The 25,164-nt window shown below is 43.6% G+C and overlaps 1 protein-coding gene and 1 pseudogene across 1 annotated transcript in view; both read left to right on the forward strand.

Moving 5' to 3' along the window:
- Positions 1-25,164, forward strand: part of LOC126101443 (lysosome membrane protein 2-like) — a 225,405-nt gene that overhangs the window by 90,037 nt on the left and 110,204 nt on the right. The gene's annotated exons all lie outside the window — the stretch shown is intronic.
- LOC126102455 (5S ribosomal RNA) lies at positions 11,263-11,380 on the forward strand (annotated as a pseudogene).

Consider the following 25,164-nt stretch of genomic DNA (forward strand, 5'->3'; position numbering starts at 1 on the left):
AAAAGTCGCATGACTTGGGCCTCCCGTCGGGTAGACCGTTCGCCGGGTGCAAGTCTTTCGATAGGACGCCGCTTCGGCGACTTGCGTGTCGATGGGGATGAAATGATGATGATGATTAGGACAACACCCAGTCCCTGAGCGGAGAAAATCTCCGACCCAGCCGGGAATCGAACCCGGGCCCTAAGGATTGACATTCTGTCGCGCTGACCACTCAGCTACCGGGGGCGGACATAGGACGCAATACGAATAGTTTCTTCAAGCGTGATCTCAGTAAGCGAAAAATATTTTAACACTGGTCTCATGAGTAACGGCTCGCTGCCCAGTTCATACTAATGGAGAGAGAAACCGGGCATCACCACAAACTAAGTCTGCTTTTGTACGACAGACAGATTTCATTTCTTTTCCTACGCGATATAAGATTGGAATAAGGAAGTAACAAGAGAATGCTAGGTAACAGGCTGGATGAGTCAGCGAAAGAAGGTCGCTGACAGTTGCAATGGGTTGGTCACAGCGGCTTCACGGGCCTATCTCAACCAGTAACGTAACGCGATTTTGTGAACCACTCTATAGTAACGCCTCAGTGTTGACACGGCTCTATATGCGGCTGTTGTTTTCGCCTGCAGCCGTTATCGCTTCACGCTTCAAAGTTGGCAACACCGTCTAGACTGTTGTCTAAGGTAACCGAGTGTCCATAGAGCGAGCATATTGAAGGAGTGACAGCTGGGCGTGAAAATGAATTTATTTTGTTTTAAATTAGGACTACTGCTGTGCTAAGAGCAGCCTCAAGAGATGAAAGTCTGTGCCAGCTTGCGAAACAGAAGAAACGGTGCATCATTATCACAGACGCGTGAAAGAGCGTGGTCTAGATTTGCGTATCCCGGTACAACGAACAACAAACAGGCGACTTCTAAGAACTGTAGCCATTCAGCAGCCGTGGACTTGAGAAGTACGTGATTAATGGCGCGGCGTTATCACCGCAGGCGATTAGTAAATAGCCATGCCAGCGACTTTTGTATCTCCGCCTCTCGCTGTAGATTCGTTTTAATTAATTAACGTCTAATGACTTGTTCTGGCAACGTTGTGATATAAGCACCCACGTGGAGCAATATGGCTGGATCTGGAAGTAGAAACCTACTGCTACACGAGGCTGTCAATGTGACGATCTGAGACACTGTGGGCGACCACGCTATTACTGTGTGAGCCAAGACAAGGCACCAAGGAAGCAGTTGGTACAAGCAGTCTTCCGCACTGTAGTGAATCGACAGCTAGTAAATGTTCGCGTGTTGTCCGCGTACTCCTCTGTCTGCATTAAAATGCGATATTCTGCCGTTTTCTCATTACGCCATTTGTAGGCACACACAAGAGGAGAACGACGTTTTTCTCAAGCGAAGCTGAACTTGAAACAGTTCAAAAGGTTCAAATGGCTCTGAGCACTATGGGACTTAACTTCTGATGTCATCAATCCCCTAGAACTTAGAACTACTTAAACCTAACTAACCTAAGGACATCACACACATCCATGCCCGAGGCAGGATTCGATCCTGCGACCGTAGCGGTCGCGCGATTCCAGACTGTAACGCCTAGAACCGCTCGGCCACCCCGGCCGGCGAACTTGAATCATTTGTGAAGACTACAGTGACAGATACGCCTACCAGCACAGTCAGTCAATAGACTCCCGAATTCGGTGGTCAATTTTCGTGGCGTTCGTGCGACTATAGTTTTTTCCTGCTGCTTTTCAGGTGTACTTTCTTCAGTTAGGAAATTGAAATTAAGTCTTTATTATTATACATGGTGTTCGGAAATTGCCGCTACACTTTCCTAGGACTTTTTAATAAGAACCCACGATTGGAAACGTACCGTTCCGTTCTACGACGGTTCAGTTCAGGTGTTTAACTCCTCCGATTCTGACTGGGAAATTGAATTAGCCGTGAATCAGTACAATCATTAGGTTGTTGTTGTTGTTGTTGTGGTCTTCAGTCCTGAGACTGGTTTGATGCAGCTCTCCATGCTACTCTATCCTGTGCAAGCTTCTTCATCTCCCAGTACCTACTGCAGCCTACATCCTTCTGAATCTGCTTAGTGTATTCATCTCTTGGTCTCCCTCTACGATTTTTACCCTCCACCCTGCTCTGCAGTACCAAATTGGTGATCCCTTGATGCCTCAGAACATGTCCTACCAACCGATCCCTTCTTCTTGTCAAGTTGTGCCACAAACTCTTCTCCCCAATTGTGTTCAATACCTCTATGCAATGGAATCTACTGTTGTCGCTGATAACACACGTTGTTGACGTACCTACCTTACCTCCAAGCAAATAGACTCGCCCGTCCTACGTCACCGGCGTGCGCACAATCGAGGGAAATACAGTCACTTGTGAGCGAGAGGTCTAACGTAACGCTGTGACTATGTTTTCGAAACAGGAACAACGGAATTGGATCAAGATTGAATTTGCCAGAGGTCGTGCAGCACGACAGTGTCATCAAGGTCTTCAAGAGGCGTGCGGGGAATCGGCATTGCCGTACAGAACAGTGGCACGTTGGGTACAACCCTTCAACGAAGGTCGGCAAACTGTGGCAGACATGCATCGGGCAGGTCGTCCTAGCGTTCCTGAAGAAGATGTGCATGCTGTTGCCGCGTTAGTGGACGGTGATCGACGGCATACTATTCGTGAGCTCTACCAACAAACGCATGCGACATTGCTTCCCATCCTGAAGGAACGTCTGAGCATGCGAAAAATTGCATCACGATGGGTTCTGTATGATTTGACGGAAATGCAGAAATGGATGCGTTACGATGCTACTCAGATGAACTTGGAGCGCTACGAGCGCGAAGGAGAGGCTTTCTTACGCCGTATCGTAACACTGGATGAGACATGGGCCACATCGTACGATCCAAAATCGAAACGGCAATCCAACGAATGGCGTCATTATGTGTCGCCCCGAAAGTCAAAGTGCGTCAGAGCCCCAGTATGGTGAAAGTTCTGATGATGATTCTCGTGTACGACTGTGATGGTGTTATCCTAACGCATTACGATCCTCCACGGCAGACCGTCAATGCACAGTGTTGCTGTTCGTTTTTGGAGCGTCACCTGCGACCAGCTTTGCGAAAGAAGCGGCGACACTTTCTGCTCTACCCACCCATCATTTTGCACGACAATGCGCGGGCGCATACAGCGCAAGCTGTGACTGCTCTGTTCGGTTGATGGGACTGGGAACTACCGTACCATCCACCATACTCCCTTGTGACTTTGATTTGATTCCGAAGATGAAGGAACCACTTCGTGGCATTCGCTTCAGAACTGTTCCAGAGATTCGACAGGCAACAGAGTGACCGATCCATTCGCACCATCAACAGAACAGGCTCTGCTAACGGTATACAATGCCTTTCACATCGCTGGCAACGGATTCTATTCATCGCTGGTGACTACTTAGAAAGACAGTAACAGATGCAAACACTCTTTTGTGTCGGTTGTGTTGTGTGATGTCCTTAGGTTAGTTAGGTTTAAGTAGTTCTAAGTTCTAGGGGACTGATGACCGTAGATGTTAAGTCCCATAGTGCTCAGAGTCATTTGAACCATTTTTGTATCGGTTGTGTATATACAATTGTCACTATTTATCTTCCAACCCTCATATATTACGTGTTTACACTATTCCAAAACAAAAAAGAACCCAGCACACTGTACGTTCAGAACTGTACCGATACACTACAACAGCGGCTCGATGTGGCGACCATCGACGTTGTTACAACATTGTACGTACGATACATGTTCTGGTACACGCTCTTCACCCCACTGGTGTCTTCAATTTCTAGTGAAACGGCCAGAACTCGTGCCAGCAGATCTTCCTCTGTCTCTACTGAAGTCTCGCAAATTAAACTTTGCATTTGTTGAGTGACGTCAGGTGACCGTCTGACGTAGTACACGTCATGTATATTGCATACCAGGACAAGCAATTAGACTTTTCTATTTCTCTCAGCAGATATGGACAAGTTACACATCTGAACTGAAACCGTCATAGAACGGAAACAATACGTTTTCGGACATCGGTTCCTTTTCAAAACATGTAATCCCTACCATCTACAAGTGTTCGAAGTTTGTAACAGGAATTTCCGAACACCCCGTAATTTCATAATGCTCGCAGAATGAATGTTAATGAATGTTAACAAAAGATTAACGAGAAAAGACATAATATCTGGCCAAAAACAAGAAAATCAGAAGTGATGCACCTTTGGCTGTACATGGATTCACTTTGAAGACAGTTGACCGCTTCAGGTACCTGTTGTTGTTGTTGTTGTTGTTGTTGTTGTTGTGGTCTTCAGTCCTGAGACTGGTTTGATTCAGCTCTCCATGCTACTCTATCCTGTGCAAGCTTCTTCATCTCCCAGTACCTACTGCATCCTACATCCTTCTGAATCTGCTTAGTGTATTCATATCTTGGTCTCCCCCTACGATTTTTACCCTCCACGCTGCCCTCCAATACTAAATTGCTGATACCTTGATGCCTCAGAACATGTCCTACCAACCGATCCCTTCTTCTGGTCAAGTTGTGCCACAAACTTCTCTTCTCCCCAATCCTATTCAATACTTCTTCATTAGTTACGTGATCTACCCATCTAATCTTCAGCATTCTTCTGTAGCACTACATTTCGAAAGCTTCTATTCTCTTCTTGTACAAACTATTTATCGTCCATGTTTCGCTTCCATACATGGCTACACTCCATACAAATACTTTCAGAAATGACTTCCTGACACTTAAATCTATACTCGATGTTAACAAATTTCTCTTCTTCAGAAACGATTTCCTTGCCATTGCCAGTCTACATTTTATATCCTCTCTACTTCGACCATCATCAGTTATTTTGCTCCCCAAATAGCAAAACTCCTTTACTACTTTAAGTGTCTCATTTCCTAATCTAATACCCTCAACATCACCCGACTTAACTCGACTACATTCCATTATCCTCGTTTTGCTTTTGTTGATGTTCATCTTATATCCTCCTTTCAAGACACTGTCCATTCCGTTCAACTGCTCTTCCAAGTCCTTTGCTGTCTCTGACAGAATTACAATGTCATCGGCGAACCTCAAAGTTTTTATTTCTTCTCCATGGATTTTAATACCTACTCCGAATTTTTCTTTTGTTTCCTTTACTGCTTGCTCAATATACAGATTGAATAACATCGGGGAGAGGCTACAACCCTGTCTTACTCCCTTCCCAACCACTGCTTCCCTTTCATGTCCCTCGACTCTTATAACTGCCATCTGGTTTCTGTACAAATTGTGAATAACCTTTCGCTCCCTGTATTTTACCCCTGCCACCTTTAGAATTTGAAAGAGAGTATTCCAGTCAACATTGTCAAAAGCTTTCTCTAAGTCTACAAATGCTAGAAACGTAGGTTTGCCTTTCCTTAATCTTTCTTCTAAGATAAGTTGTAAGGTCAGTATTGCCTCACGTGTTCCAGTATTTCTACGGAATCCAAACTGATCTTCCCCGAGGTCGGCTTCTACTAGTTTTTCCATTCGTCTGTAAAGAATTCGTGTTAGTATTTTGCAGCTGTGGCTTATTAAACTGATTGTTCGGTAATTTTCACATGTCAACACCTGCTTTCTTTGGGATTGGAATTATTATATTCTTCTTGAAGTCTGAGGGTATTTCGCCTGTTTCATACATCTTGCTCACCAGATGGTAGAGTTTTGTCAGGACTGGCTCTCCCAAGGCTGTCAGTAGTTCCAATGGAATGTTGTCTACTCCAGGGGCCTTGTTTCGACTCAGGTCTTTCAGTGCTCTGTCAAACTCTTCACGCAGTATCGTATCTCCCATTTCATCTTCATCTACATCCTCTTCCATTTCCATAATATTGTCCTCAAGTACATCGCCCTTGTATAGACCCTCTATATACTCCTTCCACCTTTCTGCCTTCCCTTCTTTGCTTAGAACTGGGTTTCCATCTGAGCTCTTGATGTTCATACAAGTGGTTCTCTTATCTCCAAAGGTCTCTTTAATTTTCCTGTAGGCAGTATCTATCTTACCCCTATTGATTTAAGCCTCTACATCCTTACATTTGTCCTCTAGCCATCCCTGCTTAGCCATTTTGCACTTCCTGTCGACCTCATTTTTGAGACGTTTGTAATCATTTTTGCCTGCTTCATTTACTGCATTTTTATATTTTCTCCTTTCATCAATTAAATTCAATATTTCTTCTGTTACCCAAGGATTTCTACTAGCCCTCGTCTTTTTACGTACTTGATCCTCTGCTGCCTTCACTACGTCATCCCTCAAAGCTACCCATTCTTCTTCTACTGTATTCCTTTCCCCCATTCTTGTCAATTGTTCCCTTATGCTCTCCCTGAAACTCTGTACAACCTCTGGTTCTTTCAGTTTATCCAGGTCCCATCTCCTTAAATTCCCACCTTTTTGCAGTTTCTTCAGTTTTAATCTACAGGTCATAACCAATAGATTGTGGTCAGAGTCCACATCTGCCCCTGGAAATGTCTTACAATTTAAAACCTGGTTCCTAAATCTCTGTCTTACCATTATATAATCTATCTGATACCTTTTAGTATCTCCAGGGTTCTTCCATGTATACAACCTTCTATCATGATTCTTAAACCAAGTGTTAGCTATGATTAAGTTGTGCTCTGTGCAAAATTCTACCAGGCGGCTTCCTCTTTCATTTCTTAGCCCCAATCCATATTCACCTAGTACGTTTCCTTCTCTCCCTTTTCCTACACTCGAATTCCAGTCACCCATGACTATTAAATTTTCGTCTCCCTTCACTATCTGAATAATTCCTTTTATTTCATCATACATTTCTTCAATTTCTTCGTCATCTGCAGAGCTAGTTGGCATATAAACTTGTACTACTGTAGTAGATGTGGGCTGCGTATCTATCTTGGCCACAATTATGCGTTCACTATGCTGTTTGTAGTAGCTTACCCGCATTCCTATTTTCCTATTCATTATTAAACCTACTCCTGCATTACCCCTATTTGACTTTGTGTTTATAACCCTGTAGTCACCTGACCAGAAGTCTTGTTCCTCCTGCCACCGAACTTCACTAATTCCCACTATATCTAACTTTAACCTATCCATTTCCCTTTTTAAATTTTCTAACCTGCCTGCCCGATTAAGTGATCTGACATTCCACGCTCCGATCCGTAGAACGCCAGTTTTCTTTCTCCTGATAACGACGTCCTCTTGAGTAGTCCCCGCCCGGAGATCCGAATGGGGGACTATTTTACCCAAGAGGACGCCATCATCATTTATTCATACAGTAAAGCTGCATGCCCTCGGGAAAAATTACGGCCGTAGTTTCCCCTTGCTTTCAGCCGTTCGCAGTACCAGCACAGCAAGGCCGTTTTGGTTATTGTTAAAAGGCCAGATCAGTCAATCATCCAGACTGTTGCCCTTGCAACTACTGAAAAGGCTGCTGCCCCTCTTCAGGAACCACACGTTTGTCTGGCCTCTCAACAGATACCCCTCCGTTGTGGTTGTACCTACGGTACGGCTATCTGTATCGCTGAGGCACGCAAGCCTCCCCACCAACGGCAAGGTCCATGGTTCATGGGGGGGGGGGGGGGGGGGGCTTCAGGTACCTAGGGAGTCTTTTTAGCAAGAGCAGTAGAGCGTATATAGAAACAGATGCTCGTCAAGCAACAGCGAACAAAACACTTTCCAGTTTTATTAAAATCTTAAAGAAAATGTAAACTTCAAAAACCGCTTGTATCAATCGATTGTTATACCCATAACATTATACGTATGTGAAGCATTAATAATTGTCCGGCACCGCGGGACTGCTACGGTCGCAGGTTCGAATCCTGCCTCGGGCATGGGTGTGTGTGGTGTCCTTAGGTTAGTTAGGTTTAAGTAGTTCTAAGTTCTAGGGGACTTATGACCTAAGATGTTGAGTCCCATAGTGCTCAGAGCCATTAATAATTAAAAAGAATGATGAAGAAAAACTGTTAATATTCGAAAGAAAAATACTAAGCCAATTTTTGGGCCAGTATTTCACGTAAATAGCATGGAATGTATGATAAGAAAAAATGAAGAATTAAGAGAGCTGTACAAACACCGTAATGTAATCGAAGTGTTAAAGAAGAGAAGGTAGAACTGTGCAGGCCATGTAGCAAGAATTACGGGAAACACATTACCTTAAACAGCATTCAAAAGAGAAGAACAGAAGACCCAGAATCATGTGGACAGATAACGTCCTGGAGGACATAGGTAGGGTGGACATATACATCGAATGGACAAACAATGCACTCGACAGAACAAATGGAAGGGGCTCGTAGAGCAGTCGTATCGTAGATAAGACCTTTGCCACTTCTGGAGTAGAGTAAAGTAAGTGGTCGGAAAATTCGAACAGTCTTTCACCTCTAGTGTTTTTGTTCCCCAACACAAATTTACTAGTCCGTATCGGATTTTGGTGGTTTCTTACGAATGCGTTAGACTCTCCTATTATCGTGATTTGACATTATTTTTTTCATACCATCAACTTCCTATGTTTGCTCGTAAATGTCTTCAGTATCCTCATCATAGCTATTTATAAATGGCAATAAAATAAGCTCGTATTATACAACATTCTGTTGGAGGAACTTCTACATAAATTATCAGCAGACCATCTGCGGCTCGTAGCCTGGTTGTTATGGTCACTGTTTCTAGATAGCGCGGTCCTGGATTCGATTCTCTGCCGGGTCGGAGATTTTATTCGTTCGGGGACTGGGGCTCTGTTGTTCCAATCATTTTATTTCGTCTTCATCGTAAGTCGCCCAAATGGCGCCAGATAGAAAGAGTTTCATTAGTTGGCCGAACAAACCGAGCCAATAATGCCGTCATTCGCAGACCATCGTTATTCTTCCATTTGTCCCCTCCAGCTACTACTACATCACTTGGATCCATTTTTCTTTTCCGACAAATTAATTCTGGAGTCTTCAGACGTGAAACGTCTAATGCCAGACCACCTTGTCTCCCCTAACCCTAAAACATATAATTCAGTGTTTTTCATTATTTATTTTAAATCTTCTAATACGCTAACCTTAAGTAACGGTCAAATTTTACACCATAGCTACGAGCTCGCAATTATTTAGTGTTGCTTTGCAAGAATTTTCCGAATGACGACCTGAGAAGCTTTGCTGTAATATCCTGACCACCAGTCCTCATGATCAGTGACCTAACTGATTTCCTTCCTTCCTTCATTTCCACCCAACTGGCTACTAAGCTTCAGGTATGTCTTCAGGACCTTTAATCTAGTAGCTCATTCTCTCCTTCCACACGCTCCCGCCATTCATCATCAATAAGATTACTTCTCCTCCAGTGCCAGTTGGTTAGTCACAGAGTAACAGTCATAAGCGACTAGACCACTTATGCCACCGTCAGTCGGCCTCAGTGTTGGCGGATGGCCTTGCCATGGTGACGCGCAAGTCGGAGATGCAACTTGATCACAAATGAAGGCCATCGGACAAAAAATTTATCGCACCCTGGAGATATCTCACTGATATACTTTAATCAAATGAAATTCCAGACACCTTTTCAAGTCTCATACAACTATGATGCATTCATGCAGACTGAGATGGCGAATAAAAGTTTGTATCAAGTCGGAATTCGAACAAAGGTCTCCTTCTCACTTTTTTTTATTCGCCAAATCATTAACTAAAATGACTAGCTTACCATTACATTACGTAAGTAAGGCGACAGCTAATTGCAGTCACCAATTAAAGCATTGTCCGCCCCGATAGCTGAGTGGTCAGCGTGACGAATTGCCGTCCTACGGGCCCCGGTTCGATTCCCGGCTGGTTCGGGGATTTTCTCAGCTCAGGGACTGGGTGTTGTGCTGTATTCATCATCATTTCATCCCCATCCCGCGCAGGTCGCCCAATGTGTCGTCGAATGTAATAAGACCTGCACCAAGGCGGCCGGACCTGCCCCGCAAGGGGCCTCCTGGCCAATGACGCCAAACGCTCATTTCCATTTCCAATAAAGCATTCATAGAATGAGGAACGGTATTCAGTCCTTAAACGTAGCATAAATTTAGCAACGTCCTCCATTTGAGAGACATCTTCGCTGTCACCTTCAACTGATGGCAGTTCAGCATGCAGATTTTCTTCTTCTGCAGCCTGAAGTTCATCAATTCAAGACCCCACTTCATCACTCATCCTTGCTCTATGCTAAGTCTCCTCCAGGGTAAATTATGTGGACAGATGAGCAGTCCTGAACAGAAACATCCCTTCTTTGTGCTAAAATTGCTTTTGCTATAATGCTTCTCGATTTTAAAAGCTTTTTGCTAAGGTAGCAAAAAAAACTCCCTAATTTGCTTTAGCTTAAAACTTATTTTTTGTATACTGATCGGCGATTCTACAGTTTCAGGTCTGTCAAGGTCGTGTAGTTTTCCTGTAATGCATTCTGGATTGTTACACATTATGCTCAATGATCGTTTGGCATACACCGCCATCGCTTTGGACTTGATGTCTGTTAGTCCAATTCCACCATTACTGTCTTCATAGGCACTCGAAACAACTCCCCTCTCCATAAGAACTTTGCTAAGGTGGACATAATCGTCTTCGCCACCAATTATGGGATGGGGAGAAACTGTGCTATGTAGTGGGCCTTGGGTAAAATGTACGTGTTGATAAACTGTGTTATCTAGAACTGGTCTATGGTCGTTGACAATTTTCAGTCAAATCTCCCTTGATTTTCCTTGGCAGCTCCCACCAATTCATTGGCATCATTTTGAAAAGGGAAGTTGTCAATGCTATTCTAAGAGCCTTGTGTTCACTAACTTGGTTCGCCCACTCAATGCGCAAATTAGCAAGCCCCTTTATATTCAGAAATTTACTTTTGTTTTCATTTACCTCTCATCTGACGGAGAAAAGTATTTTGCAGGTACCATCTCTAGTTGTAACATGTATGCGTGGTCTCTGATGATTACGCCTACATCGTCTGGGTAGGCACCTACCACTTCCTTTATCGGTAACGCCTGTCAGTCTATGCTGTCTCAGGAAAGGTTCCAGCGATATAACAAACAGAAGCATTGATAAGTGGCTTCCTTGGGTAACACCCATTTTTATTTCAATTTGTTTTGTCAGTTGACAATTAACGGAGATTTGTGCCATACCACCCATTTCCACATTCTTGATGATGTCGATGGTTTTTAGTAGGAAGCCCATCAGGCGCATTGCTACTATAAGATATTTGTGATTAATTTTATCAAATGCCTTGTGAAAGTCTATGAAAAGCGGTCCACATTTTATTTTACTTGTCTGTGTTAGCGCGCCTACGGTGTCGCCGCAGTAGTAACACCGGTTCCCGTCAGATCACCGAAGTTAAGCGCTGTTGGGCTGGGCTAGCACCTGGATGGGTGACCATCCGGTCTGCCGAGCGCTGTTGGCAAGGGGGGTGCACTCAGCACTTGTGCGGCAAACTGAGGAGTTACTTGATTGAGAAGTAGCGGCTCCGGTCTCGGAAACTGGCATATGGCCGGGAGAGCGATGTGCTGACCTCATGCCCCTCCATATCCGCATCCAGACACGCCTATGAGCTGAGGATGACACGGCGGCCGGTCGTACCATTGGGCTTTCAGGGCTTGTTCGGGAGGAGTTTAGTTTCGTAGTCTATGTTAGCGCAATGACATCGCGGTACAAAGACGCAGCTTGTAAAATTGTCCTTCTAAAAGTTGTAGGCTCGTGATGTCAGTGGTGCATGATATAAAGCGCTTGTAAGTTACTTGAGCTATAATTAAAAGCGAGATCAACCGTAGGTGCCGGCCAGGGTGGCCGTGCGGTTCTAGGCGCTACAGTCTGGAACTGCGCGACCGCTACGGTCGCATGTTCGAATCCTGCCTCAGGCATGGATGTGTGTGATGTCCTTAGGTTAGTTAGGTTACGTAGTTCTTTCTAGGGACTGATGACCTCAGCAGTTAAGTCTCATAGCGCTCAGAGCCATTTGAACCATCAACCGTAGGTTATTTACTTTTCTGCTGCCTCTGTTCGGAATCAACACAGTTTTGCATTTATTGAACTCTGCAGGCACTGGCTTTCCCGTAAAACTTCATTGACAATTAAGGCAATTTTCTCTCCTACTAGCGTCCAAAATCGTCAAAAATTCAATGGGCAGTCCATCAGGTCCTGGAGATTTACTAGCGGGAGAGCTGCTTACGATTTCCAATGCATCTTCCTTGGAGATATCCGAAGAAATGTTCTATCGTTGTCTCGCAGCATTCTTCAAAGATGTGTACCAAAGAGTGCATCATATTCTTCTTCGTTTGTTCCCCGCGATGCATATACAGGATGTTACAAAAAGGTACGGCCAAACTTTCAGGAAACATTCCTCAAACACAAAGAAAGAAAATATGTTACGTGGACATGTGTCCGGAAACGCTTACTTTCCATGTTAGAGCTCATTTTATTACTTCTCTTCAAATCACATTAATCATGGAATGGAAACACACAGCAACAGAACGTACCAGCGTGCCTTCAAACACTTTCTTACAGGAAATGTTCAAAATGTCCTCCGTTAGCGAGGATACATGCATCCACTCTCCGTTGCATGGAATCCCTGATGCGCTGATGCAGCCCTGAAGAATGGCGTATTGTATCACAGCCGTCCACAATACGAGCACGAAGAGTCTCTACATTTGGTACCGGGGTTGCGTAGACAAGAGCTTTCAAATGCCCCCATAAATGAAAATCAAGAGGGCTGAGGTCAGGAGAGCGTGGAGGCCATGGAATTGGTCCGCCTGTACCAATCCATCGGTCACCGAATCTGTTGTTGAGAAGCGTACGAACACTTCGACTGAAATGTGCAGGAGCTCCATCGTGCATGAACGACATTTTGTGTCGTACTTGTAAAGGCACATGTTCTAGCAGCACAGGTAGAGTATCCCGTATGAAATCATGATAACGTGCTCCATTGAGCGTAGGTGGAAGAACATACTGACGAAACTAAAATGAGCTCTAACATGGAAATTAAGCGTTTCCGGACACATGTCCACATAACATCTTTTCTTTATTTGTGTGTGAGGAATGTTTCCTGAAAGTTTGGCCGTACCTTTTTGTAACGACCTGTATGCGTTCATGGTACGTGGAGATTTCTTTAATCATTACCTTCTGGGTGGTGATTATGGTGCCATCATCGATTTGCAGTTCATCCATGAAAATTCTTCTTCTGTTCTTGGAATGTCTGACAAGATGGTACAACGCAGCAGTCAATGACTGACTTTGCTTTGGATTTTATCTTAAGTCCCTCCAGTTCCTTACGTTTCAAACTTATTAACTTTGATTTTATTTGTTTGATGTCTTTTAACCTTGTAGAAATTGCAGCTGTCTGATCGCAGAGGTCCCTTAGCACACTACGGTAGAATTCTAGTCTGTTTCCCTCCTCTAGCCTTATCTATATTAAAAGATACAAAACTTTCCTTAGCTTCGGTTTCGCCCGTCGGATCCACCATTCTAGCACATCTGGAAAGTTGTTCAGTGAACGTGTGGAACAACAACAGACTGATGTTGTTCCCTGGTGGACACACATGCCAAAAGCTAGAACATTTTATTTTACCTTTGACTTGAGCATAGCTGTCCCAAATTCTGGCCACTGATTTTTAACAATGTAATTTTACGATTTAGCAACATTTCATTCTGATGAAAATACCCATAGTAAGTGTCGAAATCTAGGTCAATGTACCTACCATTTATGTGCAACCGATTTACTGTTTAATCGAAAGCTTTCATTAGTTTGTCTTTCACTGATCACTTTCGAGCGCTGTAGACGGAGTGTAAATGGTATCAGACCACTGACGCAAGCCATAGGGGTGAAGTGGTGTACATGTGGCAGTCAGTAACACAGTGTGTCCAAAGAGTAATGGTCAGTATTCAGGGATATGGTAGGAAAGATTATTCGAAGCAAAAAAAGTTAAGTAAACTCTTAAATCCAAGCGTTAAGAGCCATGAGCACTTCTTCATCGTTGATACTTTGAAAAGAAATCTATGTTTTCCATATTTTGGAAAGAGGTAGCGTGGTCCAAAACAAGAAGAAAATTTCTAGTAATCATGGCTCCGAACTACGTACCTTCAGAGCTGAGCAACTGATCAGCAGAAGAGATTTCTTTCATTTTGTCGAAGATGAGGAAGTATTCACAGGTCTTAAGGTACACATTCTAGAGCCCATGTTTACTATACTTCTTTGCTTCGAATGATCGTTCCTGTCATATCCATGAATATTGGCCATTCTTCCTGGGAGACACTGCATGCAATAAGCGCCGTAAAATAAGTCGACACGCAGGCAGAATGGCAGTAAGAAGATATTGTTTCCGGACGTTCCCATGAACACACCATGAAGGAGGATATTAGTGTTTAACGTTCCGTCGACAACGAGGTCATTGGAGACGGAGCGCAAGCTCGGGTGAGGGAAGGATGGGGAAGGAAATCGGCCGTGCCCTTTCAAAGGAACCATCCCGGTGTTTGCCTGAAGCGATTTAGGGAAATCACGGAAAACCTAAATCAGGATGGCCGGAGACGGGATTGAACCGTCGTCCTCCCGAATGCGAGTCCAGTGTGCTAACCACTGCGCCACCTCGCTCGGTACTTGAACACACCATGAATGGAGTTATCCGAAGAGTACTTAGCGGCCAGAAAAAAAGCACAGGGGATTCCCAGGGGCTGTAGGACAGATGCACATAATTATATACCTATATCGTTGACGTTAATTTGTTGTAAAATTTCGGAACACATTTATGCTCAAGAATTAAGAAGATTTTGGAGAACGAAAATCTCCCCTAAAAAAATCAACATGTTTTCCGGAAACAGTGACTTGCGATACTCAGCTTGCCCTATTCCTCTATGAGATTCATAACGCTGTAGACAGCGGCGGTCTGGTTGATGCCGTGTTCCTTGACTTCAGAAAGGCATTTGACGCCGTCCTCCACTGCCATTTAGTGAAAAAAATGCGAACTTACCGAGTATCGGACCATATTTGCTACTGGATTCAAGACTCCCTTGCATTTGGAACTGAACACATCGCTCCTAACGCAATAAAATCGACAGACGTGAAGGTAATTTCCGTAGTATCTCAATAAAGTGTGGTAGCGTCGTTATTCTCTACAGCGCATATATATATGATTTAGTACAAAGCGTTGGGTGTTCTTTAAGACTGTTAGCGGATGATACGATTGTTCATAACGAAGTAGAATTGCCAGAGCACAGTATCGATTTGCAGAACGACCTGCAGAGGATTGATGAATTCTGCTGGCTCTGGCAGTTGACCCTGAACGTAAATAAATGTAATATACTACACACACTTAAGAAATGGAAGCCCCTACTGTACAACTACGCTATTGATGACAATTTTCTGGAAACGGTGTCCACCGTAAAATAGCTTAGAGTAACTATACAGAGTGACTTTAAGTAGAATCACTACATAAAACAAGTAGTACAAAGAGTAAGAAAAGCAAATGCTAGACTGATATTCTTGTTGTTGTGCTCTTCAGTCCTGAGACTGGTTTGATGCAGCTCTCCATGCTACTCTATCCTGTGCAAGCTTCTTCATCTCCCAGTACCTACTGCAACCTACATCCTTCTGTATCTGTTTAGTGTATTCATCTCTTGGTCTCCCTCTACGATTTTTACCCTCCACGCTGCCCTCCAATTCTAAATTTGTGATCCCTTGATACCTCAGAACATGTCCTACCAACCGGTCCCTTCTTTTTGTCAAGTTGTGCCACAAACTCCTCTTCTCCACAATTCTATTCAATACCTCCTCATTAGTTATGTGATCTACCCATCTAATCTTCAGCATTCTTCTGTAGCATCACATTTCAAAAGCTTCTATTCTCTTGTGATTCTTGAAGTTTTCCCGGCGTATTGAATGATCAATTAGGTTTCGGGATTGCAGCAGGATCATGTAGACTTCTTGCCACGATATTTCGGCTGGCAATCGGACACTCACCTGAAGATGGCTGGACGATTGCCAGCCGAAATATCGTGGCAAGAAGTCTACATGATACAGCTGCAATCCCGAAATCTCATCTATCGTTCTATTCTCTTCTTGTCCAAACTATTTATCGTCCATGTTTCACTTCCATACATGGCTACACTCCATACAAATACTTTCAGAAACGACTTCCTGACACTTAAATCTATACTCAATGTTAACAAATTTCTCTTCTTCAGAAACGATTTCCTTGCTATTGCCAGTCTACATTTTATATCTTCTCTACTTCGACCATCATCAGTTATTTCGCTCCCCAAATACCAAAACTTCTTTACTACTTTAAGTGTCTCATTTCCTAATCTAATTCCCTCAGCATCACCCGACTTAATTCGACTACATTCCATTATCCTCGTTTTGCTTTTGTTGATGTTCATCTTATATTCTCGTTTCAAGACACTGTCCATTCCGTTCAACTGCTCTTCCAAGTCCTTTGTTGTCTCAGAGACAGCAAATGATATTCATAATAAGAATATTAAGGAAATGTAAATCATCCATGAAGGAAGTGGCTTACAAGGCTCTTTTCCGATCGATTCTTGAGTATTTTTCATCGATCTGGGTTCCCTACCAGGCAGGGCTGACAGAAGAGATAGAGACAATCCAACAAAGAGCGGCGCATTTCCTCACGAGACTTTTTAGCTGGTGCGAGAACGTTACTAAGATGCTCAAAAAACCCTAGTGGCAGACGCTACAAGAGAGGCACCACGAAGAGGTTTATTATCGACATTTCGAAAGAACACTTTCAGGGAAGAGTCGTGCAACATATTACTTTCTTCCACATACTTCTTGCAGAATGACCGAGACAAGAAAATCTGAAAAGTTAGAGCTAATACTGGAGCTTACAGACTATCATTCTTCCCACGAGCCATTCGCGAGTGGAACAGGGGAGGTGGGACCAGTTAGTGGTCCCAGAAGCACCCACCGCCACACACCGTTAGGTGGCTTGAGGCGTATGATATAAATGTAGATGTAAATTTGTTGGTGTATCAACCTGAGCTGCTCAAAGTTATGGTGCCCCACTCTCAAACCAAGTGACACAGCATATGATCATAATTGACAGTGATTGGAACGCCACATCTTGTCAATGACAGTCGGTTTCAAACGCAAGAGAAATTGCTCCTGTCGATGAATGAAAGTCCATCTCAACCAATCTCCGAGCGAACTTCTTGCAATAGACATCTGAAGTCGGCTATATGGCAAAAGTCCATTACTCACAGCAGTACTTAAGGGAAGGTTTGGTAGAGAGGCGCGAAAAATGAGTGAAGTTTAGAATTTCCTTTCATACAAGGACTTCTTTATTAAAATGGTGGTTTTACCACTTTATTATACATGCATCCGTGTATGGAAATAGTTTTTATCTCATAACAGATTAAAAACTGCGTCTGCAGCCCCTATCAAAGTATGCACCTGGTTTGCGCGAAGATTCGTGGCTATTTCTGAGACACATAAAACACAAAAACACGGTGCAGTTTTGAAACATACGTGGAAACAAAAAAATGGCAGCAATCTGAAAAGCAAGTCAATTTCTTCGCGTTTTCTCAAGTTCAAATGTTTTTAAAAAAATATACTTAAAATTCGAATACAAAAAGGCTCTCGCTAAGGCGTCTTAAATTTAATTATCTTTCATTTTCTTTATATCAAATGAATCGATTTATCTGTCAGGGCTCCAGAGCGCTTCGCGCCCTGAAAAATGATGTTTCGAGAAAACAGGTTTAATACTTGGAGTAACAAAAAACCGTTGTTCCAAAACTTAACAGATAATATGGGATGCGAAGACCATAGATGTATTCTTCCTCTTCCTCAGACAAGCTCTGGTGCTGAATCTGGTACTTCATTTTCTTAATCCGGGCTCATTTGACAAATTGAGACATTCCTTGCAACGGGGCGGCCAGGCATTTCCTATCAGATAACTCCACGAAGTTTTTGCTTTTCGTCCCTGTGACGATTCCTAATATGTTCATGGTCTTCAGAATTGATGAATAATATTTCATGAATGTACCAGTAGCTATATATCCTTCTATTTCAGTAGTTTTTGCCTCACAATGAAGATGTTTCGTTACCAGTTTCCAAAGGTACGCGTTTATGCCCTCTTTGTCATTTTGCGTATTGGTAATGCTGCATTTTTAAGCAAAACTTCATTGGACAGAATTTCATATAGTGGTGGAATATTTTCGCGAACTAATGCATAGAGGGCTTATATTTCGGTTGGCGCACTGTTCCATTCAACATGCTGTAACTTCTAAAATGGTTTCACAACCAAAACCTCCTTTTCCAGACATAATCAATCTACATCAGGGATGCAAATTATGAAAAGAAATCCATGTTTTCATCGATCTCTACCAGAACCTTCCCTTAAGCCTGTGCGTCTTTCAGCGGAATAAACAACACACAAACTGACTGGGACGTGTCGCCCGTTGCCATATGATGCAAAGTGTCCAGTGTACCGAAAACCCAATGAGGCTTTCATCTCGCAGTATGTGGAGCGTGTAGTTCATGCTGCAGATGGTTCTGTTATGTTTCAGAGTGTTTTTCTACCATGACTTCCGCCCACTCGTTCGGGATGCCATGAACTGGAACCAGGGTGTTGATTTCTCAACATTCTCAGTGGCCAACTGTTATCTCTTCTTCTACAGTTTCAAAATGAATTCTGTATTGCGTCATTCCCGTCTTTCCAAGAGGAAAACAGCCGTATTCGAGGGGCTGTACGTCTGCCTTCATAGTTTTATGATCGCTGAGGCACTCAATTGCACCTCGACTCGTCAGCTAAATCAAATGTCTGTAATATGGGACTGTTTTGGAACAGAGGGTGAAACGTTGCAGTCAATTACGCGTAGATTACTAGCTCATCGACTGCCTTCAACTGGATATGGCATACATGAAGAAACTTAAGGGGTCTCTGCCACGATATGTGCGGGCTTTATCAAGATTAGAGGCAGTGCTATACTGCTCCTGAGTGCGTAAGTAATATTTTGTCTGGCGTGATTATATCCCTGACGGCTTCTACTTCATAACGATCCAAAACAGACAATGTGCGTTTCCCACTAATTTAATATACTTACAGCAATGTTCGCAGACAGCAGGTGCATACCAAATGTGGACGCACAGTAGTTCATGCTTAATCATAGTGGAGCGGGAGGGAAACAACATTTCCAACGGTGATCGCGCAATGATTGATCGACAGGACAAACACGCCGCTTATCGCTTGTTTTACCTGTCGCTCGGCTTAGCCGAGCTCCAGATAGACACAACGTATTAACTGCATGGATATGACGTCAACAACGCGTTCTAGCCGATGCGGAGTCATACCGGAAATACAAAACTGGAGACCTAGCACAGAGCAAAGTAACTACACGAAGAGTGATCACCGTATTGACAATAATGTTAAATTCGCGGTAACCAATTATGCCTTTCGTGGCCGGCCGGGGTGGCCGAGCGGTTCTAGGCGCTACAGTCTGTAACCGCGGGACCGCTACGGTCGCAGGTTCGGATCCTGTCTCGGGAACGGATGTGTGTGATGTCCCTAGGTTAGCCGGCCGCGGTGGTCTAGCGGTTCTAGGCGCTCAGTCCGGAACCGCGGGACTGCTACGGTCGCAGGTTCGAATCCTGCCTCGGGCATGGATGTGTGTGATGTCCTTAGGTTAGCTGGGTTTAATTAGTTCTAAGTTCTAGGCGACTGATGACCTCAGAAGTTAAGTTGCATAGTGCTCAGAGCCATTTGAACCATTTTTTTGCCCTTAGGTTAGTTAGGTTTAAGTAGTTCTAAGTTCTAGGGGACTGATGATCTCAGAAGTTAAATCCCATAGTGTTCAGAGCCATTTGAACCATTTTTTTGCCTTTCGTGGAACATCGTAAAACAATTCAGTAGGTGATATGATCAGAGAGAAATGAGGGTTGCAAGAAAATTGCTATATTTACCTTGATATATGATAATTACAATTAACAAATCAGAGATTATTATCACTGTGAATATTTTGTGACTTAGCTAACGATTTTGACTGTGTTAAACTTTATATCTTGATACGAAAATTAAAATACTGTGCGATAGCAGACACAGTTGTTCCATTGGTTTTAACTGACCTGTACAACAGAAAGCAAAGTGTGTCAGTTCCACGCCGACTACACAGCAATAACGCTCAGAATTTGTAGCAGTCAGTTACGTTTTACCACAGGATTCCAATTTAGATCCTTCTTCCATTTGCATGGTCAAGAAATGAAAATGTTGTCCTACTCTGCATTTGACTCAAGCACAAGAGCACAGAGTAATACCAGTCCTGTTACTGAAAAGGGGGCTAACGAAATATTTCTAGGTAAATTATTTTTTGACAAAACTTAGTGCATACTATTCATTAATTCTCATGGAACTAGAAAAGCTTTAAAAAATTGTCTGCTCAGACAACACAAGAAATAGACTACAGGTGGGTCACAACTCCAAAACCCACACTCTACAACCAATGAAACGCCTTAGTTTGGTTACGTTCATATTACGCATGATTTTTACAAATTATGATTGAAGAAACTAGTTTATTCTGCGAATTCCCACTCACTAATGACTTATGGAATCATTGTTTCGGCAAACTGAAGTTGTAGGAATAGAATTTTTCGAAAACAAAATGCTTGTTAGGAAAATTATATCAGGTGTTAGTTCTATAAAACCTACTGAGACCGTCTTAAAAAAGTTGCATGCAAGTATATACAGTGTGAACTGGAACTCCAACAACAAATTTTCAGACGTGGTAGTATGGACCACAACAATAAAGCCATGTCCACTCAACATAGGCTCTAAAATGTATACACTGAGAGCTATCAGCACTTGTTCGTCTTCGATAAAGTGAAACACATCTCTTCTACTGGAAGCTCCTATTTTACCACATTTCGTGAGGACATACTACGAACCAAAACAAGAAAATAAATGTTCAGTAAGCGTCGGCTCTGAAGTGCATACCTTAAAAGCTATGAGCACTTGTTCAGTGGAAGAGATGTTTTTCATAGTAGCGAAGCTCAAAGTATATCGACTCAGTTCTGGTTCATCCTGTATATAAGCTTCATCATAATTAACAACAAAAACTGACTCGGGCGAAACTTCCCATTAAACATGGTTTCGCAAACAAGCCGTCTGTGAGGTAACTGCGAGTGTGCGGTTAAGAGTCGCCATGAGTTCAGCATCAAATATTGTCCCAGTTAATACAAATGTATTGGAAATATATTTTCATTGAGTCCCCATCTAATAGACTTCAATTTTCACTCAAGACGTATCTTGACAAAAAGCATGATACTACTTCTGTACATACATGTTACTATTTGTGGTACACTGTTATACACTACTGGCCATTAAAATTGCTACACCACGAATATGACGTGCTACAGACGCGAAATTTAACCGACAGGAAGAAGACGCTGTGATATGCAAATGATTAGCTTTTCAGAGCATTCACACAAGGCTGGCGCCGGTGGCGACACCTACAACGTGCCGACACGAGGAAAGTTTCCAACTCATTTCTCATACACAAACAACAGTTGACCGGCGTTGCCTGGTGAAACGTTGTTGTGATGCCTCGTGTAAGGAGGAGAAATAGGTACCAACATGTTTCCGACTTTGATAAAGGTCGGATTGTAGCCTATCGCGATTGCTGTCTATCATATCGCGACATTGCTGACCGCGTTGGTCGACATCCAATGACTGTTAACAGAATATGGAATCAGTGGGTTCAGGAGGGTAATACGGAACGCCGCGCTGGATCCCCACGGCCTCGTATCACTAGCAGTCGAGATGACAGGCATCTTATCCGCATGGCTGTAGCGGATCGTGCAGCCACGTCTCGATCCTTGAGTCAACAGATGGCGACGTTTGCAAAACAACAACCATCTGTACGAACAGTTCGACAACGTTTACAGCAGTATGGACTATCAGCTCGGAGACCATGTCTGCTGTTACCCTTGACGCTGCATCACAGACAGGAGCGCCTGCGATGGTGTACTCAACGACGAACCTGGCTGCACGAATGGCAAAACGTCATTTTTTCGGATGAATCCAGGTTCTGTTTACAGCATCGTGATGGTCGCATCCGTGTTTGGCGACATCGCGGTGAACGCACATTGGAAACGTGTATTCGTCATCACCATACCCGGCGTGATGGTACGGGTTGCCATTGGTTACACGTCTCGGTCACCTCTTGTTCGCATTGACGGCACTTTGCAGTGGACGTTACATTTCAGATGTGTTACGACCCGTGGCTCTACCCTTCATTCGATCCCTGCGAAACCGTACATTTCTGCAGGATAATGCACGACCGCATGTTGCAGGTCCTGTAAGGGCCTTTATTCATACAGAAAATGTTCAACTGCTGCCCTGGCCAGCACATTCTGAAGATCTCCCACCAATTGAAAACGTCTGGTCAATGGTGGGCGAGCAACTGGCTCGTCGCAATATGCCAGTCACTACTCTTAATGAACTGTGGTATCGTGTTGAAGCTGTATGGGCAGCTGTACCTGTACACGCCATCCAAGCTCTGTTTGACTCAATGCCCATGCTTATCAAGGCCGTTGGCCAGAGGCGGTTGGTTGTTCTGGGTACTGATTTCTCATGATCTACGCACTCTAATTGCGTGAAAATGTAGTCAGTTCTAGTATAATATATTTGTCCAATGAATACCCGTTTATCATCTGCATTTCTTCTTGGTGTAGGAATTTTAATGGCCAGTAGTGCATGTTAAAGATGTTCCACGCATCGCCATCTCATGGGGATGCAATACAACACTCCTCTCTACAGTGTGTTCCGTATCATTTCCCAAAGTTTGATAAGACTGTACAATTCGCAGTTCTTCAGCTTTGTCGGCTGGAGTGCTGTGCACTTTTGAGACGACCCCGGATAGAAAATTCCAGGGACTGAGGTAAGGCAATATTGGTGGCCAAACTGTGAGTTTTCACGGATAATTTTAATACTTTTATCGTTACCAACATTTTCCTGTTCTGAAAACTCAGCGTAAAGCGTGTTTGTGACCGAAAAAGTCTGGATGTTTGGTTCATTCGTGATGGAGCAGCAGCCCACTTATTCCGAAATATCCGCGAACACCTCAAGCAGACGTTTAATGGACAGGGAAGTCCATTACGTTGGTCAGCTCATTCCACCAATATTAAGCCCTTGGTTTTTTGATAGATGGAACGCTTGAAATCTTTACTGTATGATATGCAAACAGTAGAGGAACGCTTCATCACTGCCTGCCATCGCACCCATGACCAACCTGAAGTTTTTCAGAGAGTTCGTGATTCCCTAATACGTCGCATTGCTACGAACGGACACTGTATCCAGCACCTCCTAAGCGATGGCTCACAAGAGTAAGTCGTGTGTAATAACAAGCAAATTACGTTACGAGCTCTGTTGTTTCACAGCAACAGAATAATTTGTTTCCCTTCGTTAACCCATTTGTTTAGGTCGTTCGTAACAGAAAAGAGCTTGCAGTAGAAGAGACAAGTTTGACAGTAGCGAACAAGTGCTCCTAGCACTTAAGGTATGAATTTTGGAGCCCGTGTTTATTGGAAAGTTTTCTCTTGTTTTGATCCCTATTACGACCTCTCGAAATCTGGAATACTTTGACACCATGTACAAGCTATATGATACCTTCCATTGTCTTCACGTCCCTTCCACATATACAACCACATTTCATGATTCTTAAACCAAGTTCACGAAGTATTTACAGACAAATAATAACTGTGTTGAAATCCGCGGCTCGTGATCTTGCGGTAGCGTTCTCGCTTTCCGCGCACGGGGTCCCGGGTTCGATTCCCGGTGGGGTCAAGGATTTTCTCTGCCTCTGGATGACTGGGTGTTGTGTGTCTTTCATCATCATTTCACCCTCATTCACTCGCAAGTCGCCGTTGTGGCCGAACCGCCCCGCGAGGGGTCTCCCGGCCACCAATGCCACACGCTCATTATTCATTATTATTATTAACTGTGTTGAATAATTTTTGACGTGTGTGTTGGGTTGAATGTAATCTCTAGTTCACTGTTTCTAGTGTAACTACAATGTCAGGAGCCATTAGCATTGCATACTTCACACTCTTGAACATATGTAGCGTTTATCTGGAATCCCACTAAACACAATCATTCCTGTAGCTCACTGTAGTTTTCGAGTCACAACCATCAGTAATGAGTCACATTAATGAAACACTTTTCAATAACAGTGCATCAGTCACTGAATAAAGCCGCTTACATGGAAACTCATCACTCTGTGCTGCACTGTAGTAACATATAAATAAGTAAAGCGATCGTCAGTACAAGGGTTGGCTTCAACACACACATGGAACGATCCTACTGCAACGAATACGTGCAGTAGGTACAGGGTGTTTCAAAAATGACCGGTATATTTGAAACGGCAATAAAAACTAAACGAGTAGCGATAGAAACACACCGTTTGTTGCAATATGCTTGGGACAACAGTACATTTTCAGGCGGACAAACTTTCGAAATTACAGTAGTTACAATTTTCAACAACAGATGGCGCTGCAAGTGATGTGAAAGATATAGAAGACAACGCAGTCTGTGGGTGCGCCATTCTGTACGTCGTCTTTCTGCTGTAAGCGTGTGCTGTTCACAACGTGCAAGTGTGCTGTAGACAACATGGTTTATTCCTTAGAACAGAGGATTTTTCTGGTGTTGGAATTCCACCGCCTAGAACACAGTGTTGTTGCAACAAGACGAAGTTTTCAACTGAGGTTTAATGTAACCAAAGGACCGAAAAGCGATACAATAAAGGATCTGTTTGAAAAATTTCAACGGACTGGGAACGTGACGGATGAACATGCTGGAAAGGTAGGGCGACCGCATATGGCAACCACAGAGGGCAACGCGCAGCTAGTGCAGCAGGTGATCCAACAGCGGCCTCGGGTTTCCGTTCGCCGTGTTGCAGCTGCGGTCCAAATGACGCCAACGTCCACATATCGTCTCATGCGCCAGAGTTTACACCTCTATCCATACAAAATTCAAACGCGGCAACCCCTCAGCGCCGCTATCATTGCTGCACGAGAGACATTCACTAACGATATAGTGCACAGGATTGGTGACGGCGATATGCATGTGGGCAGCATTTGGTTTACTGACGAAGCTTATTTTTACCTGGACGGCTTCGTCAATAAACAGAACTGGCGCATATGGGGAACCGAAAAGCCCCATGTTGCAGTCCCATCGTCCCTGCATCCTCAAA

This window comes from Schistocerca cancellata, chromosome 9 (genome assembly GCF_023864275.1).
Source record: "Schistocerca cancellata isolate TAMUIC-IGC-003103 chromosome 9, iqSchCanc2.1, whole genome shotgun sequence".
NCBI lineage: Eukaryota > Metazoa > Arthropoda > Insecta > Orthoptera > Acrididae > Schistocerca > Schistocerca cancellata.